Raw genomic sequence first — 16584 nt, 5'->3', positions numbered from 1 at the left:
ATCATTAAACTTTCTTAGTTGATGCATCTCGGGTTTTCAGATAATGTCGACCAAATAGAAGGCCAAGGTGACCTACTTTTGACTATCTCAGGTACTTGTTGGCTTAGAATCATCAAACTTTGTCAGTTGATGCATATTGGGGTTTCGGAGAATGTAGACAAAAAAGAAAGTCACAGTGACCTAATTTTAAATATATCAAATACTTATTGGCTTAGAATCCTCAATCTTTGTCTATTAATGCATCTCAAGTCATCAGAAAACAGGTCACTGTGACCTACTTATGATTTTTTTCTATAGCTTTATTAAAATATTTTCAGACCTAATTTGCCAAGAATTATCAAACTTTGCCAGATAATGCAAGTTTGGTCTTACAATAATTAGAGTTAGAGGCTTCAAATAGAAGTAATAGATTGAACAATTTATCAGAAGAGCGATTCAAGGCCCTTTGGCCTCTTTTAAAACTACCAAAGAATCAAGTCTTTAAAAAGTCGGTAAAACTCTAGAATCTATGGTCATAACAAAATACTGGTGAATTTTTAATTCGTTACATTCGTGTCGGATGCAAATTGAAAAGGGGGGAGGGAAGAACTGAAAAAAATAATAAAGGGGTGTGTGTCTATTGTCCACACATGAATCCTATTTCGTGGGAGGGGGATAGAACTTTTTTCACTGCCATTTTTATTCTTTCAAACACTACCACTTACCCTCTTCGACTACACTGCAACCTGCTGAAAGTGTGTGTGTGTGGGGGGGGGGGGGGGGGGGGGGCTAAATCTACTCCCCAATGTTTATTACCTATATGATGTCTATCTTTGTAAGCCCCCCCCCCGTACCAACACCTACATGGATGTTTATATGTAAAAAAGATTATAAATACCAAAGCACTAAATATTTGTCAATGCGATAGTTAAAGTCTGGAGAAATAAATACATGTACGTATATAGAGAGAGAAATCGAAAGTAGGCCAACTCAAAAAATTGGGGTAAATTTTGGATTACTCTTGAACAAATTGTGGTAACGTGAGGCATGCATTGATCAAAGGGGATCCGGATCCCTGGATTATTCAACTTTATTTAAACTGACGTAATGAAATTACTAAAGCTATGCCTCGGACCTCTTCCCGTTGCGATATGATCCACCACCCCCTAGGGAAATTTTTCTGGATCCACCTAGCAAAAAAAAATGCAATTGGGCACGGGCTGTCGACCTGAATATAAGCAATAATGCTTAAATTATAACAATCCCTGTCATTTGAGTGTTTTAATGCAAGGAGAACATACTTTTGTGATATTGGAATGAGATGGACGTGCTGGCGCGCCGAATACAATTAGCCATGTCAGTTACAGCTAATGAAAGTTTGCAAATTTCCTATCCCTAATATAAAAAAAAATTGATTCTACATCTTCCTGGCTATTTATAAATATGTGTTACTAAAGGTAGAAATGGAAAAATACCCTTAAACATTATTCTTATGCATTTTAGCTTAATTTTTTTCATATTCGTCAGTCACCTTCTGTCAATAACAAATAAAAGTCACTTGTCTGTACTTTGTCCATCTTAAATGTAAGAAAAAAGTGCGAAAGTCTACATTTTCTCGAGAATTTGCAGCATGTCTATTTTTGAACATGTGTTACTATAAATAGAAATGGAAACCTCTGCTTCTCACTCTTTATTTCATATAATGCTTTCTTTTACTTGTCGGTTACCATATGCCAATAGCAGTGAAAAAAACAGATAGTCTGGTATTGTTCATCCAAAATGTGAAAAAAAAGAATTAAAATCTACATTTTTCCAAATTTTTCAGTACTTCTATTTTTAAACATGATTGATTGATTGATTGTATACTGTTTAACGTCCCTCTCCAGAATAGTTCACTGATATGGAGACGTCACCATTGCCGGTGAAGGGCTGCAAATTTAGGCCTATGCTCGACACTTACGGCCCTTGAGCAGGGAGGGATCTTTATCGTGCCACACCTGCTGTGACACGGGGCCTCGGTTTATACGGTCTCATCCGAAGGACCGCCCCATTTAGTCGCCTTTTACGACAAGCAAGGGGGTACTGAGAATCTATTCTAACCCGGATCCCCACGGGACATTTAAACATGTGTTACTATAAATAGAAATGGACACCTTTGCTTATCATTCTGTATTTCATATAATGCTTTCTTTTACTTGTTGGTCATCATATGCCAATAGCAGTTAAAAACATGTAGTCTGCAATTTTTCATCCAAAATATGAGAAAAAAGTACTAAAAACTACATTTTCCCGATATTTCGCAGTACCTCTATTTTTAAACATGTGTTACTATAAATAGAAATGGAAACCTTTGCTTATCATGCTGCATTCCATTGAATGTTCTTCTGTTCTTGTCAGTCACATTATGTCAGTTGCAGTTAATGACAGTAAGTCGGTAAATTGTTCATCTCTAATTTGAGAATTAATGGAAAATCAACATTAAACAGTTAATTTCATAAGGGTCTATTTTTAGACATTTGTACTATTTATAGATATGAGAGCCTGTCCTCAATAATTTGCTAGTTATTAAACTATTCCTTGTTCTTAATGATGAAATATTGGAGAGATCCATATGTTTATTATTTAAGACTCAGTGAAGCTTCAAAATGATGGAAAATTGACATTTTTCAGCATTTTATGAAACATGTCTATGTTTAGGCATTTGAAGCTATAAATAGAAAATGGAAATCCTCGAAAATAATATGCATGGTAGTTATTGGTGTCCAGTCTCTGGCATAAGCATATTGACTTTTACAGTATATTTCATAATTACCTTGCAATGACATCATAAACTCTGCCAAAATTTCATTTTTTGGATTTTTCTGAAATATGTCTATTTTTAGATACATGTTACTAAAAATAGCATTGAGATCCCACTCCGATTTTTTCATGAGGGGACACTACTAATACTGACGTTTCACGACATTCATAAGATTTGAAAAATTTCCGTAGACAATTTTTTTTATTTAATTAACCTTAAATTTCTTAAAAAATGCCAAATTTTCCATTTTTCAGATCCTATGCCATTTTGCAGGACCATTTTCCAAGAGTGGGGTTAATTCTGGAATAACTGATTATATGCCCTGTATTCCTTAAAAGTCGATGTTATCTTATGATACAAAGATTTATATTTGATTTTACTACATAAAGATAAAAATGCATTTATATTTCCTCAATTTTCATGTTTTTGTTTGGTCAAAAATGGCCGAAAATGGCCAAATTCAATGGATCCATCTCCATGGCAACCGGGTGCACGTGGGAAACTTCTGACACCATATTTGCTGGTTTTGTACCATGGTGCACCTGTGGTGCAAATTTCATCAAAATCGGAGATATGTCGTTTCCAAGCCCTATAGTAAATTTTTTGGTGCTTACAGAGAATGCATGTTAATGTCTGAACCATCAGAACTACTATGTAAATCGTCACTTGATGAATCACTTTCGCTGTCGCTATCACGGGAAGCCATGTTAATTTTCCGCGCTGTTTACTTAGTTGCTATACAAACCAACATATGACGTAAATTTTATAATTTTAGAAACAAAACCTTGTTGAACTTGTCGGAAATCATTTTAATTTTATTTCTAGTTATTTAGGGAATAACTATCTTCTAATTTGGTATTTGCGACCGTTAATGCTGATTTAACGGTCGCAAACCGAGTTTTACCGGCGACGCGGTTTGCGACCGTTAAATCAGCATTAACGGTCGCAAATACCAAATTAAAAGTTTAGTTATTCCCATTCTAATGCAATCCATGCATTTTGTTTGTTGTTTCGTCTTATTTTGTTGAATTTTGTTACATGAAATACGTCACGGAGCATTGTATTTTTGCGTCGCTCTATTATGACGTCACAATCAAAAAGCTTTCAAGCTCGTTAATGCTCGTTTTACTGCTTCAAACATCAGTGCATTAGCCAATCAAAGAGTGTTTTACAAAACAATTGCATTAGAATTTAAATTTAATTATAAATATTTGAAACATTTCTCTGTATAACGCTTTGTCAAAGCGAATAAGAACGCGATATTCTCTGTCTTATAAATTACTATTTTTTTTCTGTTGACGTTACGCGTTTTTTTTTTTTTTTTGGACGATCGGAACAACCGCTTTTCATTCGCAGATATCTTTTTTAGTTTTATGTTTAAAAGAATATGTCCAAGACAAAAATTGTAGTAAAAATCTTCCTTGTTTTGAATATAGTAATTTTATCTGGAAAATTCGCATATAAGATAAAGATTTGTTTATTTTAAACAAGCCGAAATTCGGTATATTTAATGAAGTTTGACTGCTTTTTTGCAGGCAAATGCATATTTCAATCATTTTTTGATATTTAAACGACCTTACACAAAAAAGTTTTCTTCACAAAGAAAATTCAAAATTTTCTCTAGTTTTCAAAAATGTCAATATTTTTAGTGTATTCTATGTCGTTATATCACACCAGCGGTTTTCCCTCTGCGAGTATAAAAATGCGTCAAAAGGCGCACTTGGCCGTTAAGGGGTTAATACCCTGAGGTAGATCAGAGTAACAACGTGAAAATGCATTTCTACTTTATACATATGTGACCAGAATATTTTAAAAGAATTTATACATTTTCACTATATAATCAAGAGAGCCGCATCCTAACACCAGAATCCCTGACCCTGGGGCCATGGAATTCACAATCTTGAAAGAGGCACTCTTGGTCATTATAACTATATACTTGGTTTGTTTGTTTAATACCCAGGAGCAGAGGAGAAGACTTTTAAAGAAACAAGCTAATTCAGAGAATTCGTGTCCCCCGCTTAGGGAAAAAGTCGGCTCCCCCTGACTGAATTTGTAGAATTATTAAATGTATACATGTATACTGAAGGAAATAAAATACATGTATGTCAATATGCATATAAAGATTTGATTGCTTATTCTTTATTATGTGTATAGAAGATTTTTTCATATGGAATATTTATCACACTGTAATGATGATTTTATAACCTCAAATTTTTCATTTCACATGTTGAATACTATCATTTAGTAAAAAAAAAAAAAGTATTTAAAAAAAAAAAGAAAAAAAAGAACGGTCTGACCGAGATTCGATCCCGGGACCTTATACATTTGAAGCGAGAGACATAACCGCTTGACCACGGAGTCGCTTTACCTGGAGTGAAGTATATGCAGAACTGAAGTAACATACATGTCTATATTCATGTTTTCATGTTCGGTATTCTCAAAATTTTACACAATCCATGGTGTTTGATTTATTTAGCCTTTATTAAACAGTTCTAATAGATGTAATAAGAACATAAAATCCGCCGAGAACCTGTTTTATACGTAATAACTCTCCTCATGCCCCTGCGCTAAAAATAGCGACATGTAATACTATAAATACTAATAAAACAATCGGGGCGGGGCACTTTGAGAGGGGCGAGAGACGTCCTAGGGAGTTTTGGTATAAAATTACATTGCATAAGCTCAAAATCTTCTTGAAATATCGCCCGGAAATGATAGTGTTACACACAGACAGAATGTATAAATTTACGACCTTGAACTTTGACCTTTTGACCTCAAAATCAATAGGGGTCTTCTTTAGGCCACAGGGAGTTGTTATGTAAAATTTCATTGCAATAGCTCAAATGGTTCTAGAGATATCGTGTGGAAACGAAAGTGTTTTAACAGACAGAATTTGCTTATTTATGACCTTGACCTTTGACCTTTTGACCTCAAAGTCAATAGGGGTCTTCTTTAGTCCATAGGGAGTTGCTATGCTAAATTTCATTGCAAAAGCTCAAAGGGTTCTCGAGATATCGTGTGGAAACGAAAGCGTTACAGACAGACAGAAAGACGGACGGACGGACGGACGGACGGACGGACGGACAAACCCAAATTAATATCCCCCACTTTTCAAGCGGGGGACAATTATTAATTTTCACTTCATAATCTATATAGCCCCGCCCTAGCACAAGCTAGAACCCCTGATCCTGGGACCATGAAATTCATAATTTTGGAAGAGGCAGCCATATTCAACTTAGCTATGCACTTGGTTAGTTTGTTTAATGCCAAGGAGCAAAAAAGAGGAATTTCAAAGAAATAATGCATTTTCACTATATAATCTATTTTGCGCCACCCTAGCTCTAGAACCCCCTGACCCTGAGGCCATGAATTTCACAATTTTGGTAGATTACTCAATGCCGGTCACAATTATACCGACAGTTTGACTGCTTGATGTCTAGGAGTAAAGGAGATCTTTGAAGATTGCACTAATTTTAGTGGTTTTGGCCCAACTCCCCAGGCCCTGGGGGGGGGGGGGGGGGGGGGGGGGGGGGGGGGGGGGGGAGGGACCATGACATTCACAATTTTCGTTCCCCTTTACCCATAGATGCTTTGTGCTAAAACTGGTTGACATTGGTTCAGTGGTTTTAAAGAAGCTGAAAATGTTCAAATGTTAACGAACGACGCCGGACAAAAACGGATAGCAAAAAAAAAAAAAAAAAAAAATTGTATTGATGTTTAAAATTTACTATAACATTGTGACGTATCTAAGTTTTCCCATACAGTCATTTAATCAGTGTAAAATTAAAATCAAATAAAACAAAATGCATTAACCTTAAATGAAGGATATGGAGATAACGATTCAGTATTCAATATCAAAATCCATAAAACAATACAAAATAGGAGCAGAGCAAACACGGGCCTCCAAAACGTCAGAGGTTGGATCTGGTGCTATGGAGGAGTGAGCATCCCCTGCCGGCCGGTCACACCCGACGTTTGCTCTTTGTCATGATCGAGAAATAACGGAAAAATCCGTCGTCAATTCAGTGTATAAATAATGGACTAACAATTAGTATGAATAATGTCAGCCAGCATTTGACTCAATGATAAATTGTATTTACTTACAAGGTCATGGTATCGACCATAGAACTTGATGAAATGATGACTTTAAACGATACTGCTGATAGTCTTGTTTCATCAACTTGTTTGTCATTGATTTACCTCGTTTATAAATTTTTCATTCGTAGAGCATGCTCCAACGTATCGGATGCAGGTAATGACGGTTTATTTCTGCATAGGTAAGGGAAGTTGACGATAGAAAAGTTAAAGTCATCACGTTTATCATAGAGCTTGGTTGTTATATTACCATTAGTGTCTTTTCCAAGTAAAATATCCAAGTATGAAACAGATGTGTCAGGCTCTGTGGTATCTTTTATCTCAAGCTCACCAGGATATATCGTATCGACATAGGAATAGGATTGTGTAATTTCGACCGTTTATAAATACCTCAATAAATTTGGCTTATGGCGTATAATTGTGTATGTACATTTATATTATGCAGAAAGAAAACGTATTTTTTAATATATTGTGTCGAAAATAATTTTATTTCCATGAACTCGTATTTACACAAATTAAACGTAATAAGAAAAAGTAGAAAAGTTTGGGTTGGCGGGGTGAATATACAATGCAAAATTCACCTATAATGTGGACTGTTTTGGTTTGGGGTTTTCCTGTTGTCAACAATGAGAAAAAACTTCAGAATTAGCTGGAACCGTTTTCTAAGGAACATTCTCATGAACTCATGGTTGTTACGCCTCTTGTTCCAATATTCCAGAATGGTGGGTTTCTGATTAAACCCATATTCAGAATCACAGCAATGAACCTTTTCAATTCACTTATCGTCATAGGAATTCACATTCTTGCTCGTGAAAATCGAGACAGAAAAGTATTTCCAATCTGATTTCGAGCGTACCGAAATTGTCTATAACTTGTACAAATATTTTTTATACATACAAGAGAAAAACATTTCTGAAATAATTATTGAATATCGATTTAAAAATTATAACTTAATGAATCATTCATGTTTTCGTTAAAAGCAGATTAAAAGAGGGTCATATAGGAAGGAAAAAACCGCGGTAGGATTTTATAACATACTTGTTATCAGAGTTATATATGAAGTCAGAATTATATCAAACTCCTTTTAAACAGGGACATTTTTATTGTAAACTGCACGTGCACATGGCTATGCTTTTTTAAAATCAGTTGTGTCCCACAAAGTGCGCAAAACTTTTTAAAAAAGCTTTGAAAGTTAATTAACAATATAGGAAAATAATACACCGACAATTTATTTTCAATCCTTACAAAGATAAATAACCGGAGAATGTTTTCACATTCCCAATATATATATATATACCTATTCGTTTTGAAATATTTATAAAAAGCACTGCAACAAGTAAAATTAAAATTTATATAAAAAGCCTACATAATAAAAAAAACAATTACCTGTTTGTTTGTCGAAGAATTTCTCTTATGAGATTCAAGTTGAAGAACAGGAAATATTGCAAGGGACTTGCAGTTCGAGGTGGCATATTCTTCGGGACATGGATTACCGGTAAAAGGTTTATTTTGCACCGGTTCAGATGGCACAACTCTGAACCAAACACCAGCTATCTTTCTCAGCGTATGGTATAACGCGTACGTGTTATTGTGACGTCATTTACGTAAAAATGACGTTTTTCGTAGAACACCTTATTTATACGGCAAAATTTTAAATTGTAGGCTTATAGACCTACTGAATTTTAAACAGTGTAAAAAGTACTTTTGGGAAATAAACTGTGTATACAATGAACATATTTAGTGTACATATCAGTGTATTGATGTGTTTATTTTCAAACGTACGTCCCTGTGGCACAGAAGTGGTTAAAGACAAAAAATTCATATTGCCTTCTTTCTTTGAATTTAAAACAAAATAACATCATATGTTTATGAATATATTCCACTCAATCAAATACTTAGGGAATATTGTACCACTCATGATGGATTTCCTTGAGTAGCAGTCTACATAGCCATACTTCACTATCACTGTTGTCATTTTTCCCTATTGTCGTGTCTTCTACACAATTACATTTCATAGTGGACGGAAATTATTACACCTCATAAATTGAATACATATTTCAACCGTTTTTAAAACTTACATGCAAAATTTAAATATTCCAGGCCCCCTTGGATAATTTTCCTTTTTATCAGTCATTTCGTAAATTCAAATTATGAATGAAAACAAGATGACGTAAGAATTCATTTAAATAAGAAGCTAAATTACCGAAGATAAACTTTAACATACTGAAGTAAATAAAAACACGATTAATACGTAACAATAGCTTCCGTTAGACGTTAAACTACATTACTCAGGTGACCTAAAAACAAAACACAATTTATATGAATTAATTTACACATACACATATATAAACTTTTGTATTGTAACTGATAAGTGTTTTAAATACACACGTAGATCTATATCTGACTATGAAAAAAGGGGAAAAATATATTCAAAATAAGTAAATTTACAAAACAAATAAAAGTATAATTTTTCTTTTCTTTAATTGTCATTTAATTTTTCATATAACAAGCTTTTTTATTGGGTGAAATATAGGTTTGATTTTGTGTCACCCGTAAAAAATATCTGTGACGTAACTGACGTTAATATTCAAACGTCATAGAATAATCAAACGTCACAGAATATAGTGCAGAAACAAATTATGAAACACATAACGTTTTGTTTCATAATATTTGTGTTTTGATATAATTAAATGATAAGGAATGATGCGCAACTACTCTTCTCTCTCAAACTATGACCCAGGGAGAAACGGAATCGCCTATACCTTCTACAAAGGACACATTACACATCATCCGATTGGGAGCTCTTCTACACATCATTCAACATTCATGGTTGTGTGTTCTACACGGATCGGACAACCCGACACCCCAAACCAGACAGCGATGTAGCATTGAACGGGCTCAGCTAATTTATAACATTGTAAACCAGCAAAAACACATCGTTATCGAGGTACATTTAAACCATGTGTTAATTAATTAAAACATTTTCTAAAAAAAAATTGAATAATTTCAGATTAAACACTTTTGGGTTAATTACTAATCATTTTCACCATTGGTGTAAATTAAAAATATTAAAACAAATTGTACTTTTCACTGCTTGACATAATACGAAATGTCAAACAAACTAAAACAATGAAATGTAAAAGTTATGTTAAAGTTCATATTTCATTGTTCTGTTTCTACCCAATTATTCTCCTATGCGACGATTCTTTTCATAACCCCAGTCTTCTATTACTAAATATTATTTCTCCCTATAAATTGAAGGCCATCAAATCGATTCCTTCACAAACTTTACCTCTGAAAAGGGTGCAAACATTTCGACAGGGGGTCATCAAATGTGTGTGTAGATCACGTGGTACAGCCGTATTGGCTAGAATATCAAGGGCTCCCTAGTATCAAACATTAAAAGTAAGTTTGTAATAATTTTCACAAAGTAATCATGAAACTATGCACTTGAAATTATTCAAATGTGCAATGCATCAAAAATATTTCACACCAAATACATGTACGTATACCTTCCTTATTTGAATCAAACACTTCATATATTAACAAAAATAATACATTGAACTAGAGCCGAGCTCGTTGCAAAGCAACGAGTAGGTCTTCCGTTGGAGCTGTGGACAGGAAGTACAGACCTTGGGTCAAGGTTACTGCACTTTCTTATGTCAACAACCTTTCTTTGAATTTTAATTACAAAGTTATGCTTAAACATTTTTTTCTTTGTCAGTGACCTTGATTTGCCAGAAAGACATTTGATCAGAGTCATGACAAAACCTCCAATCATAAGAAATCTGTGCCAAGTAAAAGCCTCCAATGATTTTCATTTACTACTTCATGGCGTAGTAAAGAAAATATTCCTTCTGTCGGTGACCTTGATCTTAACAGAATAACCTTGGCTCTGTGTCAAGACAAACACCTTTTAGTGATTAGAAGTTCATAACCCTGACAGGTATTTTACAACTTTTCTGTCATTGGCCGATGAAGATGTTTGAAATTTGCATTATCTCGTTCCATTTTGTCACAGGTCAGAAAAACAACATTGAGGTATTTTTAAACATCACCGGATATTAATGTTCAAACAACATGGAGTTTCTATTTAAAAAAGATAGACGGGGTTGAAAGTCCCTTCCATAATACGTATTTTAGGTAATAGCTAGCTTTATTTTCAATAAAATTAAACTCAAAAGTCCACAAATAAAATATCTTTCCTCATTTATTTCAAAGTTTGGGTAAAAGGGGGGTGAGGAGCATGGGGATGTCTTCATGTATCCATTATACATTCGAGGTTATTATTCTGTTAGACAGGAAGACCCGAGGAGTTGTGATTTGCTGATCATGATCTAAAACACGCTGACAAACCGAAACCATCATGGTTTTATACACGTTATTCAATCAATTTATTCATAATTATTTCCCTTGAAGGAGGAATGCATGGATAAATGATTAAAGAAAATTCCCGATGTACAATAGCATCCGTGCATGTACTTCATTTTAGTACTACTGTCTACATAATGATATTGTGCGCTTGAAGTTGAATAAAATCATCAAATAAATTAAATTTAAATAGGAAAGGGAGATTATGTGTAATAGAATAAAAATTAGACAATACTTGATACAGGGACTCGCTGGTAAAAACATGAATGTACTTGAATAAAATGCCTCTCACTCGCTTTCTCTCGTACGCGTATTTTTAAACCAAGGAAAGTAATTTGCGCTAGATATAAGTTCATCATTTTAAAGAAAATACTGAGTTATATAGGGTAAACGATACAAATGGTTTGACTTTGGTTCCGGTTATGATTTTAACAGTTTAATTTAGGTTGTAAAAACGTGTAATTACATGATAAGTCTGTAATAATTCAGATAAGATTGTTACCCCGGTATATAAGTTCTTAGATTTTCGATTCTGGACATACGATGCGGGTTTATTACTACTCGAATGTACATTGTATAACCTGCTACTGATATTTAATCGCGGAACAAAATTACAATGTTAGCACACTATACTAATCATTTATACGGGTTTTGAATAAATTATAAAACAAATTAAGTTCATTGCTTTAAAATCATTATTTCTTGAACTTTCCTATAAAACCTGTAATATAAATAGACAGTGTGCAGCACAGAAGTCACTTATGAAGTTTACATGTGCCGATGTTACTTATTGATGTTTAATCCATTTCATTCAGTATAATTCAATCCTTACGATTAGGAAGATTCCTTTTAAAAGTTTAAAATTGGTATAGCCATGGTTAACATATGTGATGAAAAAAAATGTGTTTCGGAAAACTTGTGTTGAAAACGGATTTATTTGTGTGTGAAAAGAGCAAAGCTTGTGCATTTTAATAAATATTGTTTGAGGTAAAGTAACTGAAGATCGCCAGTCCTTATTGCGCTATGAATCGTCAAATTTGGAGCTAACGAATATTTAAAAATTGAAGACTGATTAATGTACATGTAAAATAAATGCCCCAGCGTTTTATACTAAAGTCAAACCTATAACATTTTAAGATATTTTTGGAAGATTTAATTTACTTAGAGAAAATAATATTTGTTTACTGTTGCAGAATGGTTTGAATATACCAATTATTTTGCCTATGACTGCGGGGTCAATGGTTCACCGCGGTGTGTTGCTTTAGAATTTCTCGGCCGCGTGTAATCGAAAGATAGATTACGTAATGAATTTGGGTTCCAGGTGAATATGAGAATCGCACAGTAAATAATTGTGTATTATTTGACTCTTAAAAGTTTTTTTATGAAATCCGGGCGTATATTGTTTCCGTTCAAATTGTTTGTGTTTATATTCAAACGAATAAAAGATACTCGTACTTTTTTTTCTATAACTCTTTCTCTTGGAGTTGGAAAGATCTTTATTAATAAAAGGAAAATGATACCATCGAATATTTCGAACAGGAAACAAAGAACACGTTTAAAACCTAATTTAAAAAAGAGATATGATACAGCGTTGTAAAATATTTATTACTTAATTTATTATTTAAATTATTCTTCAATATCAAAATGAGAACGGAGCCTTGTTTACGGTGAACACGGATCTAGCTTTCTTTACTACCATACGTAAGACTCGAACAAAATAATATTTTCATGGGGCAGAGATAGTATAAAAAGGAACAATTTTATCAAGAATTAATTTACCTATTCTGTGGTTGTTTATTTTTTGTGTATGACTGTAGGTCGCTGGATCACACGCCGATTGATTCCCGGTGACCGACTTTGCCCCGCCGCTATCGAGGAAGGCGCGTTATGTAAACAAACAAGGTGAATGTTAAAGCCGTGCACTTAATGGCTGTGAATAGTATATGTGCTTTTTAGTTATGTTTTATTTTCTCACTATATTGTTTGTTTTTATGTGATAAGAAGAAAAGATTATATTTTCTTCCCTTTTTAGTTGACTTGGTTTATACGATTTAAAAAAAATGAAATTAAAGGGAAAGTTGTCAGTGAATAAACATGATAATTTGGAAGAAAAAAAGCACAAACACTTCAAGAACTTTATTCTGAAGAATATTAGAATCCAATGTAGCCATGTTTATTATTCATAATAAGCTTGCTTTGGTTACACGCATGAGGAGGTCTCGTTTACGTGCTGAGTGAAAAGAATTACCTGTGCATACTAGTATATAGGTCATGCACCAGCTCATTTAAAACAAGACTCGAACACAATAACAATTTCATGAGATCAGTAAGATGTTAAAGCACAACTTTATAATCGATAGTCATTTCGAAATATTTACGGTACCGTTTTTGAGTTATAAAGCAAAAACTTTCAAGGTCCCTTAATCCCTAATTATAGGGGCCAGCCCCTTTTAAATAGTATTATATGAAAGCCCTTGCAATTATGCACAACTTTTGTTCAACATGTCTTAACAAAATATTTTTAGTTTTCAAGATAAAAAGGAAAATATGTGTAAATTTTCGCTCTTTTAGGCGTTCTAATTTTTGACCCCTATAAAGCGCCCTTGTGAATACAGAAATCGAAAAACAAAAACCGATGTGCACAACTTCAATCCTTCTGTTACCTAAAATCAGTAAAAATTCTGCTCCAGCTTTTGTGGTCTCTGAGCCTTTATCCGGAAACGAAAGCCTATAAATTTTCATTTAAAGGGGAATAACTCAAAACCGGAAGTGAATTTTTGAAATGTTAGATGGCACTCTGATAGAGTTTAATAATGTCTATAATGTCTGAAAATTTGAGCCAAATCCGGTGATAAATAAGTGAGATATGAGGCCTCAAAGTTGGCGTCTAGGAAGTAGAAGAAAAAAAAAAAGAACTAGAGCAAAGCTCGTTGCAAAGCAACGAGTAGGTCTTCCGTCCGGTTTTGACCGGAAGTGCCGGAAGTGACAGAACAAAAGAAAGCAATGAGCTAAAAAGTCTCCAGTGACTTTATAATTTCGTTTTTGCATCAAAACCTTCAAGATAAGCCATTTTTGCTACTTCCGGTTTGACCGCAAGTGACGACGACGGACGGAAAAATTACGTTTTATGCTTCCAGAGACATATGTAACCACAAAACTTGTCAAGAACGGCAAAAAAACGCGTTTTCCGACTACTTCCGGTTTGGCCGGAAGTGATGACGCCGGACGTATTTAGACGACGCCAGTAGATTAAGCTTGACATTTTGAACAACTTTGCTTCTTTGACCTCTTACAAATTCTTAATACTTTTTGACTTATGAAAGAAAAACTTTCGGCCCCTCTAGGCCCTTAAATTTAGGGACCAGTCCTTTTTTTAAGATATCATTTGAAAGATCTTGAAATTTTACACTTCTTTTGTTCTATATGTTTTAACAAAATGTTTACAGGTAAAAAGATATCGTAGAAAAGGTGTTAAAAATTTTGCAATTTGCGATTTGTCATTTTTCGAGCCATAGCCAGTGCCGACGTACTGCACTTCCGGTAAAAACGAAAGACGTTACGCATATCTATAGACTTTGGTCTATCATACCTGAAAGTTTCATGTTTCTATCTAGAGCCATTATTGAGAAAGTCTGGAGACATCCTGACCCTTTAAAATTCATAAAATCGGCAATATTTTCAAACCGGAAGTGACGTCATCAAAACGGAAAAAAATGCATAAGGTTCAAGTAATGTTACATAAATCTTGAAAGTTTCGTTGAAATCCATCGAGCCGTTTTCGAGAAATCGCGTGCACAAAATCGGTAAGAAAAAAAAGAATAATAATAATAATAACTAGAGCAAAGCTCGTTGCAAAGCAACGAGTAGGTCTTCCGTCCTGTTTGACCGGAAGTAGCATTAATTTTTGACAAAAATGAGAAATAACGCCTAAAAATGGTTTGAATCCTTTAACGCTATGTTAATTAATGCAAAAATAAGCAATTTTTTGCTACTTCCGGTTTGACCAGAAGTGACGACAACGAACGAAAAAAATATTTTTTTGCTTCTAGAGACATTTGTTACCAAAAGACTTGTCAAGAACGGCAAAAATACGCGTTTTTCGACTACTTCCGGTTTGGCCGGAAGTGACGACGCGGGACGTTTCTGACGACTTCAATAGATTAAGCTTGTCATTTTGAACAACTTTGCTTCTTTGACGTATTACAAATTCTCAATACGTTTTGAGATATAAAGAAAAAACTGTTGGCCCCTCTAAGCCCTTAAATTTAGGGGCCAGCCCTTTTTCGAGATATCATTTGAAAGATCTTTAAATTCTGCACTTCTTTTGTTCTATACGTTTTCACAAAATATTTTCAGGTAAAAAGATATCAAAGAAAAGGTGTGAGAAATTTTGAAATTTGTGATAGGTCTATTTTCGGGCCATAGCGAGCGCCGACGAGCGTCACTTCCGGTAAATTTGATATACCTGATGCACCTCTCCAGACATAGCTCTACCTAGGCTCAAAGTTTGAAGTTTCTGTCTAGAGCCGTTTTTCGGGAAAATTGTGGACAAAATGACCCTTAAAAATCAGAAAATCGGCGATATCTCTAGACCGGAAGTGACGTCATCGAAACGAAAAAAAATGCATAAGGTTCAAGTGATGTTCGATACGTCCTGAAAGTTTCATAAGATTTTGTTGAGCCGTTTTCGAGAAATCGCGTGCACAAAATCGGTAAGAAAAAAAAAAATAACTAGAGCAAAGCTCGTTGCAAAACGAGTAGGTCTTCCGTCCTGTTTTGACCGGAAGTGACGTCAACAAAAGAAAACAACGAGCTAAGTTAAATCCATTGACTTTATAATTTCATTTTGCGTCAAAACCTTAAAAAATAAGCTATTTTGGGCTACTTCCGGTTTGACCGGAAGTGGTGTAGACGGACGGAAAATTAAGTTTTTATGCTTCCAGTGACATGTGTTACCCAAAAATATGTCAAGAACGGCAAAAATATGCATTTCCATACTACTTCCGGTTTGACCGGAAGTGACGTCACCGGATGTATTTTGATGACCTAGATAGATTTAGCTTAGCATTTTGAACAACTTTGCTTCTTTGACGTATTACAAATTCTAAATACTTTTTGAGATATAAAGGAAAAACGTTTGGCCCCTCTCAGCCCTTTATTATAGGGGTCAGCCCTTTTTTCGAGATAATGTATGAAAGATCAAGTAATTTTACACTTCATTTGTTATATATGTCTTAACAAAATATTTGTATGTGAAAAAATATCGAAGAAAAAGTGTTAGAAATTTTAAAATTCTCGACATGCCATTTTTCGAACCATAGCGAGCGTCGGCGTGCAGC

The sequence above is a fragment of the Saccostrea cucullata genome, unplaced genomic scaffold (genome assembly GCF_032062105.1).
Source record: "Saccostrea cucullata isolate Sc308-1 unplaced genomic scaffold, CSIRO_AGI_Scuc_v1 ctg3070, whole genome shotgun sequence".
NCBI classification, from domain to species: domain Eukaryota; kingdom Metazoa; phylum Mollusca; class Bivalvia; order Ostreida; family Ostreidae; genus Saccostrea; species Saccostrea cuccullata.
The sequence above is the reverse complement of the archived record's forward strand: the minus strand, read 5'-3'. Positions refer to the sequence as shown.